Source organism: Aythya ferina (assembly GCF_964211825.1).
Source record: "Aythya ferina genome assembly, chromosome: 2".
Taxonomy (NCBI): domain Eukaryota; kingdom Metazoa; phylum Chordata; class Aves; order Anseriformes; family Anatidae; genus Aythya; species Aythya ferina.
In genome coordinates this window covers 129493528-129507134 of record NC_140297.1, presented here as the reverse complement: position 1 = coordinate 129507134, position 13607 = coordinate 129493528, and the positions used below count along the sequence as shown (strand labels likewise).

Below are 13607 nucleotides of genomic sequence, written 5' to 3'. Positions count from 1 at the left end.
TATCTGCTACAGCCTAAGGTGTACAAGCCCCCGAAGATGTTTCTGCTGAGAGCATAGAATAGACTTGTTCAATATAATAATCCTGTTACAACTGATTATGCAGTCTCACTTTTAAAAATAAAAGGGAGGAGGATTGGAATCCAAAATGGTCACACACACACACACACACAAAGCTATAGATGAGAAGCAGTTAAATTATAGCACCTACAGCAATAATGCTTCCTGTACAGCAAATGTATTTTTAATTTTTCCACTAAGGCTTATACCTCGAAGTAATTCACACTGATTACTAAATAACCCTTGTGAGTTGCTTTGTCTTTTGAATTTTAAAAAATACACTTGCCGTGAGCAATGAATTTCATAAACCACCAGCTCTCATGCTTGATGAATCATTCTTATTTTATGCAGTGCTGTGTGATAGAGAACTGATATAAAATATTCTATCCACAAGCTATTCAGTACAATTTATCATCAGCGGCTCACTAGTCCAGTGATAATACCTGGCTTGCAGATTGTAATGATCAGATTCTGTTTTTATTTCAAACAGGAGAGATCCGAATACCAGAGTTTTTAATTTACATACATTAGTGAGGTTCAAATATGGCAATAGCTACAAGCAAATTCACTTGCAAACTGAATGCTCGCCTTGCATAATGGGTTCCCTTTAGCTATTACTCACCAGTGAAGTACCCAGATAAAAATGAAAACAAAGAGGAAATAAGGAAAATCATGATACAAACACTATACAGGGGACTAGGATAATTACTGAACCACAGTGAAGGTCATCATGTTTATATCTGTTTTAGTAATGATTTTTTATATTTTCCCTTTGTATTGAAAGCATGAGTGCCATCTCTTCTCTACATTATTATACTATTGTATTCTTTGCATCCTGTAATTTTCTAAAGTTCCAACACACTGTTGCTAATAAAAGTTTTTTTCTTGCTGTAAATCAGAATAAATGAAATACTGAAATAGTTAATAAATACCTAAACAACTCCAAAATCCCTGTAAATTACAGCAGCTTGAACATTTAGTAAAAAAACAATGGGCTTATAATAAAACACCTCTTATAGCTATATCACTTTTATACTGACCACAGTATCGAGCTTCAATTCCCAGCAGCATCATTACTAGACATTTTCTGCCACCTTTCTAAATCTGAAAAGCTTCCTACATTTAGTGAAGATTAGGTAATGCTAAAAGCAATCAATAACAGCTATCAATTCCATACCTTGTTCAGAAGAACAAGTTGATTAAAACTAAGTAAAAAGGATGGCTGAATATGCTTTAAAACTATCTAATTCTTCTAACTACAGTATCATGATAAAATACATATATATATATATTATTCACTGGCCAAAGAGGTAACTCTTAGTAACAGTAAGGTTGTGACTCAAGCCAACAAAAGCTAGAATATTCTACTTTGTTTGACACACTCTCCTTATCGTATCATATGGCAAGGAGAAGAAAAAATGAAGGCACAGAGGCACAAATGAAAAATATCACGTCATCTTCAACTTTGATTTCCTGGGTTCTTCTTGACTTGTGGCAAAGCCTTAATGTGCTATACAAATAGTCTATGTCTATTTTTCTTCCTTTCTGGACTTTTTCCCCTCAAAAAAACAAAAACAAAAACAACAAAACAAAACAAAACAAACAAACTAACAAAAAAAAAAAAAAAAAAAAAAAAAAACAGTTTAAAAAATTCTTTTACTTCAAGTCAGAAAATATGTTAGTTACCAGCAACATAAAAATATTGCAAATGCAGCCCTCACACGTTCAGTCACACACATACAAAGACAGACAAAATTTCATTTATCAGTGAGTATACATACTGCTGCCTGTGTGCAGCCCTTAGTGCATATTCACAAATAACAGCCATATAAACCCAAATACATTTATACAAATATGATCACAATTATTTAGGGACTTTTGCCATAATGTACACTAGTGACTAGTCCCCTGAATCTGAATCCTGAATTTGGGTAAATCAACCAGTTTAGAAGAAATTCTACCCTTCCACACAGAGCAAAAAGAACAGAAGTCTCCAGTAAGAAAAATCTCATACAAATCAGTCAACCACATTCCTTGTTTTCTAGCTCTATACCTGCAGCCCAGGCAGTTTCATATCCCTCTGCTAAAGCAACTCATTTGCCTCACTACCAGTGGAGAGAGGCAGTGAAGTGGCCAATAGTGTGAAAATGTGTTTAATCTTGATTAAATAAATGACAGAAGGGAAGATGAGATCCTCCTCTTCACCATTCATCCATGAATGTGTCTGCCTGCAATGCCCCTAGGACTGGTTCTGCTGCAGGTGAAAGGGACCCCTGAATCCAAAATGCCTTTACTTTGTGTTGAAGTTCCTCTCCGTCTGCCTTCCTTCAGTGCAATGGGAAAATGATGTGTAGCAATTCCCAGTTAAATGTTTCTTCCATAATAAAGCTGCCAGTCCTTAGGAAGCAGAAGTTGCTAGGCTTTAAAATTTTGGTCTAATTTATTAATGGAATTGCAGACCAAACACTGTTATTCAGCACATGGAGGACAGAAAGCATCAGCTCAACAGCTAAAATAGCTGTTAGCAGAATCTGTTCTTGGCTTTGGAGAATACATTCCTGTAGCCATACTGACCCACAGAAATTCAGAAGTCTCTTCCTTCATATAGGCCTCTCTGCTGTATCATTCTAATGAGTAATGAGAAATGAGTATTTTTCAATCTGGAATTATTTATGCTGGGAAAGGTAAAGTTCACCTCCCCACGTCTTAGGAAAAAATCAATGTATGTGTATAATCTTAATGAGAATAAGGAAATTGGAATATATGATATGTAGTCAAAGGACTATTCTGAAAGCTTTACTGGCTGTTATTTCAGCTCATAGACCAAATGAAATAATGCTTGATCACACAGTTATAGACTGAAGGGTCTGGCCCCGACTCTATTATCCCGTGATATAGCCCTGTCTCTGTAATGCTGTTGAATTTAAACGTATGCTATTGCTTTAGGTACTGTTTGAACCCAAGAAATGCTATGCAGCATTTTACAGCTTTGATACTACTGTAATTATGTTTGTGTGATCACTTCTGAAGTGATTTCCTTAGAGATGTGGTAACTTTACAGCATTTCTGGGACTCCAATCTGGCTCCAAGTCACGATGGTAAAATTAATCCTAACTAGAACTAGAATCAGAAAGACCAAGTTGTGCAAGTTGTGTGGAAAAGTGTATCAGAATTGGAAACTTTATTTATTTATTTATTTATTTATTTTTTTTAACAGTGTTTGAGACAGGAAGAACCACTTCTTACATACAGAAGAAATACAGAAATCAGGCAAGGTAGTAGACGAATCGATTACAGTTAAACAGCTTTCAAAAATACTAAGTATACATTACAAGTATACCTTGACAAACTGATCATCAGCAAAGTCTTAGCTTGCTGCAAGTTTTAGATTGTCTTGCCAAACCTCTGAAATGTATTTACAGTGAAAGTAATTTCTGCTGCAGTAGCATAAAGTGTGCCTTTGTGCTGCAGCATGTGATGCTGGCTGATAATAAAGGAACATGGTGTGACACCATGCAATTTCTATAGTAATTTCAATTGCTTTTTTTTTTTTTTTTTTAAGAGTTCTAGATTAAGAACTGGCTACATTTGAGCATGAAATTTTCTCAGTGGAACGTTACCAAACAAACAGGAAAAATAAGGAGATCTTGTGGAACCGCATAGTGCTGACATCTGATGCAATAAATTCAATTTCTAATGAAATACACCAAAAATGCTGTGCCAAAAGCATTGTAAAATATTTCTGATGTGAGAATGAATTTCTTCTGATTGGGGGTTGGGATGAAAATAGGGGAAGATGAAAGAAGAAGGACGGAGGAAAAAGGAACTCATTTTATTGTGGACTTGAGTTTGGTCTTCGTGAAATTAGTGACAAAATTCCACTGAATTCAATAGCATAAGAGAATATCTGATAAGAAGCACCATATTTTAAATAATCAGACATTTCTAGCCAGGACAAGAAACATGCTTTTTTATACTTTGTTATCACTTTTTTTTTTTTTCTTTTTTTTTGTGAATATCTGACTCATACTCTTGTCATTTTCCCAGTGACAAACCAACAGTGAGACCCTAAAACAACTTTTGCAATACTGAAGAATACAATATTTAACTTCCCTGATTATCCTACATTTAGGGGAGGAAGGAATCTGACAAATAATCCCCACTGCCGTTGTACGGCCATTACAGTGTCCTATGAGCCTGGACAAGTTATTAGGTCAGACGCTAACTTCCTAAGTAGAAAAATGATGTGGTCGCCTTTGTCCTCTCTGCAGTAATGGCTGGAGTCAGTACTAATTAAGGCCCTGCGGCAGTGTGGTACGAGAGAGGTCAGAGACTTCTTTCTGACACCTAAACAGTGCTCAGCTCAAAGGAACTGCCCCTAATCTGAAATGATGTGATGTAGAGCTGGCCTTTCAGCTTCACTGTATATTTAAAGGAAAATGACAGTTAATGACAGGGGTGTCAAAAATGAGCAGATGGAGAAGCTAAGGAAAACATTGCTCAATGGTAAAATTTACTTACAATTCATCACTGTGCTTAGAATTAGAGGTTGCTGCACAAGTGGAGGATACCTTTCCATCATTTTGCTGAGGTAGAAAAAAAAAACCTGTCATATGCACACAACTCCTATTGACAAAGTAGACTTATTTTTCTATCATTATGCAAAATACAGTAGATACATACCCCCACACAACCTACACTGCCTTCAGTTTTCTGTTATTAAAATAAAATATGAAAATAATAAGAAGAACATTTAATCTCATTCAATGGATTACTACTTTCCATTTTATCTTGTTGGGAGTAACCATTGCAGTAATTAATCTTCCAGTCATTTTCTTTCTCCCCTTCAGGCATGGAACTTGGGAAACAAAAGCAATATTCAAAACAGAAGCCAAGATTTATTGTCAGTTAGTCATAATAGACACCTGCACAAATTACTAATTACAACAAAACCATAAGGTCTGCTGGCACAAATCCTTTCCCATTCTCTCTTTTTATCCACCCCTAGTGACACACCTGCAAACCTTTAATTGATGTTGTATTTATCTCCAGAGTCCTTGTTAGCATTATATAATAGTGTCACCATTAACAATGCAATAGTTAAGGTTCAGTCAACATTTCCACTTTTGAGGCTTCCCTCTCTCCTTACTTCTTTTCCCTCCATCCCCTTCAACACCCTTCTCCCAAGTCTTTTAAGAAAATTTGCTCCAGGCTAAAAGCTGAGTAGTCAAGTCTCAATCCAGGCTTGTGTGACTCTTTTAATCAAATTGGAAAGAGAATTGTTTTGGAATGTTTTAAATTTATATATGAAAACAAACAAACAAGCAAACAAGCAAAAGATCCCCCAAAGTTCTTCAGACTCACATAGTTGGGCCATTGCTTTGATGTATAGTAAAATAATAAAACTTTAGCAAGTAATTGGCCCACCACAGGGAATTGTAACATCTGGTATTTCCATCGAAAGTCAAAAGGGATGACATCCATAATTACTAAAAAAGAGGTTTTTAGACAAGTACTGTAAGACTTCCTATAAAAAATACTAGTAAACATTCATATTATGAGTGTGAAGAAACTATTATTACACATAGTTACTAATGTAACATCTGCCCCGAAATGTCATATATTTATTATTATTATTTTTGCTTTACAATCATAAGCTCCTATCTATATATTGCAGAGCACTTTGAATTACTTGTATACAATTTCTCACTATTACAGGCTTTTTTAAACAAATTGTAATAATTAATATATTCAGTAACAGTTTAGCACTTATACAGAGAGAGACTGACATCTATATATGTCTATCTGTATATGCATAAAGCCAGAAGGATGCAGTAATTTTAATCCATGGTTCTGTCTAGGACAGAAGAGAGGAAACATGAGAGAAGGGGGAAAAATGAAGGGAATTCAGTTTACCTCAGACCTGAATCATCTGGTAAAAGACAGAGTTTACACAGCTTTGGTTTGGTATGGGTTGTCCCTGCATAGCTCAGCCTCAGTTCAGCAATGTATTTAAAGACCAGACCATAGAAAGGCAGGATACCATTTTATACTTTTTGTTGAAACAGGCTTGGAACTGCCTATCTAGGAGAAGTATTTCTGTTCCCATCAGGACCTTCCTACTCCAGACCCGTTAGAACATGACCCACTGCTCAACAGGTTGCTGCTACTAAAAATCCTCTTCTATTGCCAGAACAGTTTGCCCTGTAGCAAGAGCCAGTACCAAGGCCACAGAGCTGTACCTTGGTAGCTACCAGCTGACCCGAGGCTCAATAGGCATCTTAGAAAGATTATTCAAACAGCTTACGGTTGCTTGTTGTGGACCACACTGGAAAATGTTAGCTGAAATGTCTGTAACGTGAGTCTGATACAACTGCAAACTAAACTCAACTTCTGCTTTCTTTGAACAGGGTAGCCGATTCCCTCCTTCCCAATGAGTGGGGGTAACTCCAGTAAGTGCTAGGGTGAAGAGTTTGGCCATAAGGAGGTGAGCCCCTGTCTACAAGGCATGTTTGGATAGATGCTTCCTCTTTTCTGTTTCCTGGGACTGTTGTAGCCTTTGGGAGAATATTTTGGATCAGAGGTCTCCCCGTACCTCTATTTCTCTTTCCACATGCCTCCAGCTTTGAGGATGCAATGTGTTTTGCATATCTTATGTATTATAACCTAGTTTTGTTCCACAGGCCTGATTCAAGTGAGGCCCTGCAGCTCTTTCTGCGGTCTGAGCCTGGACATAGCCTACAAACAGCTGTTCTACTTCAAAAACTATTGCTTAGAAACAAAGTATTAGATAAATGTATTTTTAAACAACCAGCACCCAACACAAATCCAGCTTAACTACATTTTGCCATTTCACAATTAGCTAGACATGTCTATTTTCCTCTGACTTCCTCACTCCCAGCAGGCTTTGGAGCCCAAGTCACACTTTTCCTACCAATCCTTTCTGAGAGATTCTCCATTATTAAACTCTGTAGGTATTCTTTGCTCTCTTGTGCTCACAGCTGAAGCTTGGTATGCTGAAAACTAGGTGTCTGGAAAACTTGCCAGAAGCTGGGATGCTATGCCAGGGAAGCATGACTGTATGCCTGACCTCTTCCTCTGTTCGTTCCTTAGTATCTGCTACTGGCGGCTGTCAAGTTCTTATTACAAAACTGCCTACTAGTGCCAGCACTGTCCCGTAACCAGAAGTATTAGCTGGTAAGGAACAATCTGAGCCCCCCCCCCCCCCGCCTTTTTTTTTTTTTTTTTTTTTTACTTTTTTTCCATGCTGCCTGTGTTTAGTCAGATCTGCTGACTGAAAATCAACATATCCAAACATTAAACCTCATCCCAGTAACCAGATGAAAACAGAGTTTCCATGAATAATAATGATCTTGAGGACACCTCAGAATCCACTGAATTGCCAAATTCTATATTTGATAAGGAAGAGAATCTAAATTTTCATGAGCTGGAATATAAATTTGGGATAAGTAATTGTCCTCAATTTTATGCGGATGTATCCATGCACTCTGAACTAGCTTGGCCACCTCTGTACTGCGATCCATTGCTGATGCAGACGTAATTCAAAATCACAGAATTCTTCACAGAGAAGGTATCTTTACTTATTTCTCCTAAACCTGTGTTTCATCTTTCTTATAAACAGTGAGGTAAAATCTGGGGAGACTGCTGAAAGTTGAGAGCTCCTCCTAGAAGACCTACTAATTCACTTCTAGAAATGGGGAGCTTTTAGAAATACATTATTCTCTTATGGATTAAATTCACTACTTCTCCAAAGACCAGAGAAAAGCCTATGCACCAGTTAAAAGCAATTTAAGCTGCATTTTGAGGGCTTAAGTGATGCTTAAATGATGCCTAGGTTTTCTGCTGGCCTTCTGCAGAGAGGATGAGTCTTACCCTTATGTGAACTAATCAGTTTTGATGTTCTCTTTTCCATTTAAGATCAGTGAATTATTAATCTTCATGTGTACAGTAACTTCTTGAAGCATGTTTTATATGCAAATTCATATTAACATCACAGCAATATCTATAATACAGACTGAAATAAATTATGAGATACCATGTAAGGAATCTTAGCCATTATGACCTATCAAGTCAAAAATCCAATGAAATTTAAAATACATATTATTCCCTTTAAATATATATTTACATAATAGACTGTAATGGATCAGAAAAAGATCTCTTATAGCGTGTAAATAATGCATGTTTTAAGATTTGTCTAAATACATATGCACACATATTTATATATTAACATGACAGGCTGCAAACATACTAAATGGACAGGTTTGTATGGTCTCGTGCACCATATTAGTTTTGTTAAGCTCCTGAAAAAGGTAGTGCTTATGCTCAATTTCAAATAAATATTCTTAGGCTTTCCAATGATTTATTGTAGATATTTTTAATTCAACATCTTCACAGTACCTACATGTTGGCATACAACCAGTAACACCACTACTCTACAACAAGAGTAGTTTAAAGGGTGGTACCCTTTAAAGGTAAATGATCCAGAATGAAATCCTGATATAAATTTTAGCTGGTCATAGATTTTGTGATCTGAGTTATAAAAGGCAGAAGATTACTGATTAATTTGAATTGGTATTCTGAAAATGTTCACTTTGCAAAATCCAGAAGTTTATAAGATCACATCTATTGCCTGTCAAGCTGCCTGACATCTCTTGTTTCTCATCAAAGTTTATACTACTAATTCAGTGTGGCCCAGAAACTCTGAAATGTGCAGAGTTTACTTGAATAAGTAGTGACGCAGCAGCCACTATATAGTCTAGTGAGCAGAAATTATTTACATATTAAAGTATTTGACAACACTCCTTTTTCAATTTAGTAACTTTGAAAAATGTTCAGACACTATGCCATGTAGCTGTTAACTAGATAGATCAGTGGACACAGAAATAGACAGAAGAACCTACTGTGGGTCAATGCCTGGTTTTACACAAGGTTCTATCAAAGGTACAGATAAGTACTTCCTAACAACTGTGATAAAGTGCTGGTGCATCATTGCAGCTACAGTCTGATAGGAATTTTATAACAGCCTGTGAAGATAAAACATCCACTCCTTATACCATTAGTCTGCTGAAACTCTTTGTGTTCAGAATAAAAATAATAGTGACAGTCAAGTATGCTAATGTCCATAATCATTGTAAATTATAACTGTCAGTGGTCAAAAACCTACTCCATGAAAACATAAGGTAACAATTTAGTCTTATATTACTACTCACAGAGAAGAACTACTCATAGGAAACCTTAAATAGTATGAGGATTATAAGATATATTCTAAAAATAGAAAGTTTGGGATTTCTTTTTTATTATTCTTATTTATTTATATAAATAAATAGGATAAAAGATATAAATAGGATAGGATATAAATAATAGGATTGGATATATTTATATAGGATATAAATAAATAAATAAATAATCTTATTTATTTTTCTCCCCCCCCTTTTTTTTTTTCTAAATTGAATAGTTCTATATAAAGCAACGTGTGTCAAATTTTATGCTCAGTTTCCATTGTTGAAATTATACCAGTTTCAATTTACAGTTAGTGAAGATGTGCATAGTGATTTTAATTCTGAATGGAACAGTGGAAAATGCCAGGAAAATAATAGTTTTAGTCTACAAATAATAGCATCCAACCAAAGGGGAGAAAATGTACCCTTCCCTCTCCAAATATATAGTAAAATTAATGCTGAAATTGCAGGCAGTTGCTTATCTTTATGATCTGGACAGTATGCCTCATTTTCATTTTCTCTCACACAAAGACAGATTGAATGCATAAAGACAGTTTGAAAAGAGGAACAAAAGGAAGCTTTTAAATTAATATGAAAAGTCAAAGATTTGTTGACTCAAAAGACATTAAGAAATACGTAAATTTGGACTTGCTTTTTAGGAAACTGCGATCTCATCAAAATATCTTTTATATAAAAAGCAATATTCAGTATTTTGGTTTTGCCAACACAAATAAAAATGAGAGATGCAATGGACATTAATTTTTGCTTGGTTATCTTACATTATGTCAACTTATATTCACAATCTCATTTTTCCATAATTGTTCACAATTTGAAAAATAAAAGAAGAAAGGGAAACAGAAAATGAATATAAAAAAGACAAAGAGTTTGTTTGATTATTCACTTTTTAGAAATGATGACTTGATGACAAAGCTTCTGTAGTATAAAACATATTTTGCCAAGACTGTGAATCAAAATGATGATGTCAGGACAAAGAATGCACTTGAATACATTTAAAAAAAAAAAAAAAAAAAAAAGTTGTTTGGGTGTATAAGGATGCAGAACTGAAATTCCAAACTATATGTGTTATGAAACTTACTTAGGTTTAGTTGCTTCTTGCTTGTTACTATTTTATTTTATTTTATTTTATTTTATTTTATTTTATTTTATTTTATTTTATTTTATTTTTTTATTTTATTTTATTTTATTTTATTTTATTTTATTTCTATTTACTTTTTTTTTTTTTTTTAATTAGTAGTGATCATATGGTTTCCTGAAAAATAAAAAAATAAAATAAAAAAAAAAAAGACCATAGTCTATAAGTAGAACTATTCCTTCTGTGCATTCTAACTGCCCTCCAAATAATTACAGAGTGGAGAGTTGGCTGTCATTCATGTGTATCTATTCCATTGTGTGAAAAGAAAAAGAAAATGGTTGCCCATACATTAGCACATCACCCATGGCTAGTGCAATGACAAGATAGATTAGGATGTATATTAAATCTCACACATGACTGCCTTTCTGTATCAAGGTAAAAAATACTTGCTCTTACATACATTAGGGACTAGTGTTGGACTGACATCTACATTAATATTGACAGCATATCAACATTTTTTACATTAACTGAGTCAATAACTAGTCTAAACCTGGTAAAACTTAGATAACAAAAATGAAGAAAATATCTAGCAAGCAGCATTAGATTCTTGTATCTAAGAAAAGAAAATTAACCCTCAAATACTACATTGCTTTTCTGAATTATCAATCCTACAGCAATACATCAACCAGTGTATACAGCTGTGACTTGGTAATCCAATCTCATTTGTCAAACAAGAATTCTAGTAGATAAGGAATGCTTCTAGGAAAAGAAAACCTGTACAGACAATAACATAAATATTATATACATAGGAGGCTGATTATAAAAAGCTGGATTAGCATCATTGTATTACTTCACCTCCTAAACATTACTTTCACAGACATGATGAAATTGTCAGGCACTAATCCCACTTCCACAATACCTGCTAGGGAGAAATACACATAAAATCTGCACAAACTCAGGACACCTATTTTCCTATTTTGCAGAGGAGTTAAAATGTTTATTTGTGTTTTCCATGTTAGGAAATACCTCTAAATCAAAACCGCTATGTATGTTAGGTTAGGAAAGGGATTTCATTATTTACCTTTGCTGCAAAATCTCCCATAAATAAGTAGTTGCTTCTTATTCCAAGCCAATGTCTTGCTTTCATTAATAATTAAATGTTGTTTTTCAATGATAGCTAGCTTTTTTATACTCTGGTCTTTGAAATATATTATCTTCAAAATGAAGCTCAAAAATACTATTAATGCTTTTAAGGTTCCCAGACATTTTATAAACAAGTATATGAATACTGGAAGATAAAAATGTTCATTCTCCCAGATTGACTAGGCTCATGGTGTTAGTGAAAGGAGAGAAATACTACAAAATAAATACACAAAAAACTTTTGGAAACAGTGTCTGTTTGAATCAGCTATTGGCCTGAAGCTGATATGTAAATGGTTATCATTTCAATCTTAGCAATTAAGCTATGGTTGGAAGCATTAGCACTCAGCAGGAGCAAAAAGCAGAAGGCAGCCATGCAAAGTTTTTAGATTTTAAACACATCAAGGAGCAACATTTCAAGTGTCATTCACCTCAGAAGTCAGAGAAGCTTTTGTTTAACCATGTTTCTCACTCAAGACTACCCTTTTCCCTCTGTTTTAGTGTACTGTGGAAGATGATGAGGGTTAAAGTGATGTTCTTGGCAATATTTATCTCCAAACGATCCCATCTTTCATTTATGCAAGTTCTTGAGAATGGTGATGAAACAGGCCATGAAAAACCTAAGCTTATGGACATGAGCTCTTCCATCCAGCAATACTATGGGTAAACAATGAGCAGGAAGAAGAGGCCTCTCTCTACTGTTCTGCTAATGCTCTTCTAGGCTCTTCTAGCTAAACATATAAAAGAAAAAGATGCAGAGAAATGCCTGGCACAGAACTGGAACTAGCACTCTAGTGCTTGAGATGTTGACAGCATTCAAGCTGATTAATTAATATTAGTAAAGCCCACTGAAAAAGGTTAAAAGAGCACTTTAACATGCAGTGATATTATCATGATCATTAGGATGGCATATTTCTGCCTTCTCTAATGTATCTTCTTTTATCAGCTCAATAAACTGATGTAGGAGTGCAATTTTTCAAATAAATTTTCATAAACAGATGGCAGAATTTAACAAATTAATGTTTAGAATAATGGTACAGTCATGAGGCTTGTACTTTTACAATTTTTGCTCTGAAGCTTTTGATACCAAATCTCAGAAATGCCAATCTCCTTAGTTCAGAGTAGTTTCATATTCCTAGGGTGCTGTATAATGATCTCTGATCTGATTGTTTCAATATGAAGTAATTTGTGTGACTGTAGGTAGTAAGCTTAATTTATTAAATAATAGGGATATTTATCTATTTGTCAAATTTCATAGGCATTTTAACAAAAGTTTAATCTCCCTGACAATTATACTTTTGACCTAAAACACACTGTTGCGGGGCAGAAACACAATATTTAAGTACTATTGCAGAATACATCTTTTGTTCCTAAATTTTATCCCTAACAAGGGCTAAATGATGCCCCATTTATAACATTTTCAATTCGCAGAGTCCACATGTGGCCATATCCTAGGATTGCCAGACACAGTGTACATTTCAGAAAGCTAAACCTCATAAATCTCCAGAAATTCCTCACATCTATTATGTTTACCTTCTGCTGCTGATGAGCCTGTTGGGCTCTGTACAGAGGAAATTACAAGCGCTCCAGAAGATTTGGCAAGAACATGCTAGAAGAAACAATGGGCAAAAAAAAATCTTAACTGCAACATCACATCCAGCTTTGGCTACCATTTACATATTTGAGATTACAGCTAGTAAAATGGAAATTCCATTGAAATGGAATAAATTGTTTTCAAAAATCCCCATCCAATTAGTGTTAGTTATGTCTCAAATTGAACGTGTTAAGCTACACTCAGTATAACTAACGGAATTCAGATGAAGTCTAACATTCACAAATGAAATGAAATTCTGCCTGTTTATATACTTTTCCAATTAAGAAAAAAAAGGCAGTTTTATCCAAGATTTTTTTTTCCTATCATCTTCTTGCTCATTTCTGTTAATTTATATAAGAAAATGTCTTCCTCTACTTAATAGATGTTTGGAGACTGTTGTAACAGCTGCTAACTAGTAAGGAAATGCCAGCAGAAATATTTTACGGTCACACGTTTAAATACCACTGGAAAATTGTTTATAGTT

The 13607-nt window shown here is 34.7% G+C and overlaps 1 protein-coding gene and 1 long non-coding RNA gene across 5 annotated transcripts in view; one reads left to right on the top strand and one right to left on the bottom strand.

Moving 5' to 3' along the window:
- Positions 1 to 13607, bottom strand: part of ZFHX4 (zinc finger homeobox 4) — a 152631-nt gene that overhangs the window by 59313 nt on the left and 79711 nt on the right. The window lies entirely within an intron of this gene.
- LOC311432096 overlaps positions 7170 to 13607 on the top strand; it is an 8428-nt gene continuing 1990 nt past the window's right edge. Inside the window, exon 1 of the long non-coding RNA XR_014689819.1 lies at positions 7170 to 7254. This is a non-coding gene — a long non-coding RNA (uncharacterized lncRNA). The remainder of the gene's footprint in view (positions 7255 to 13607) is intronic.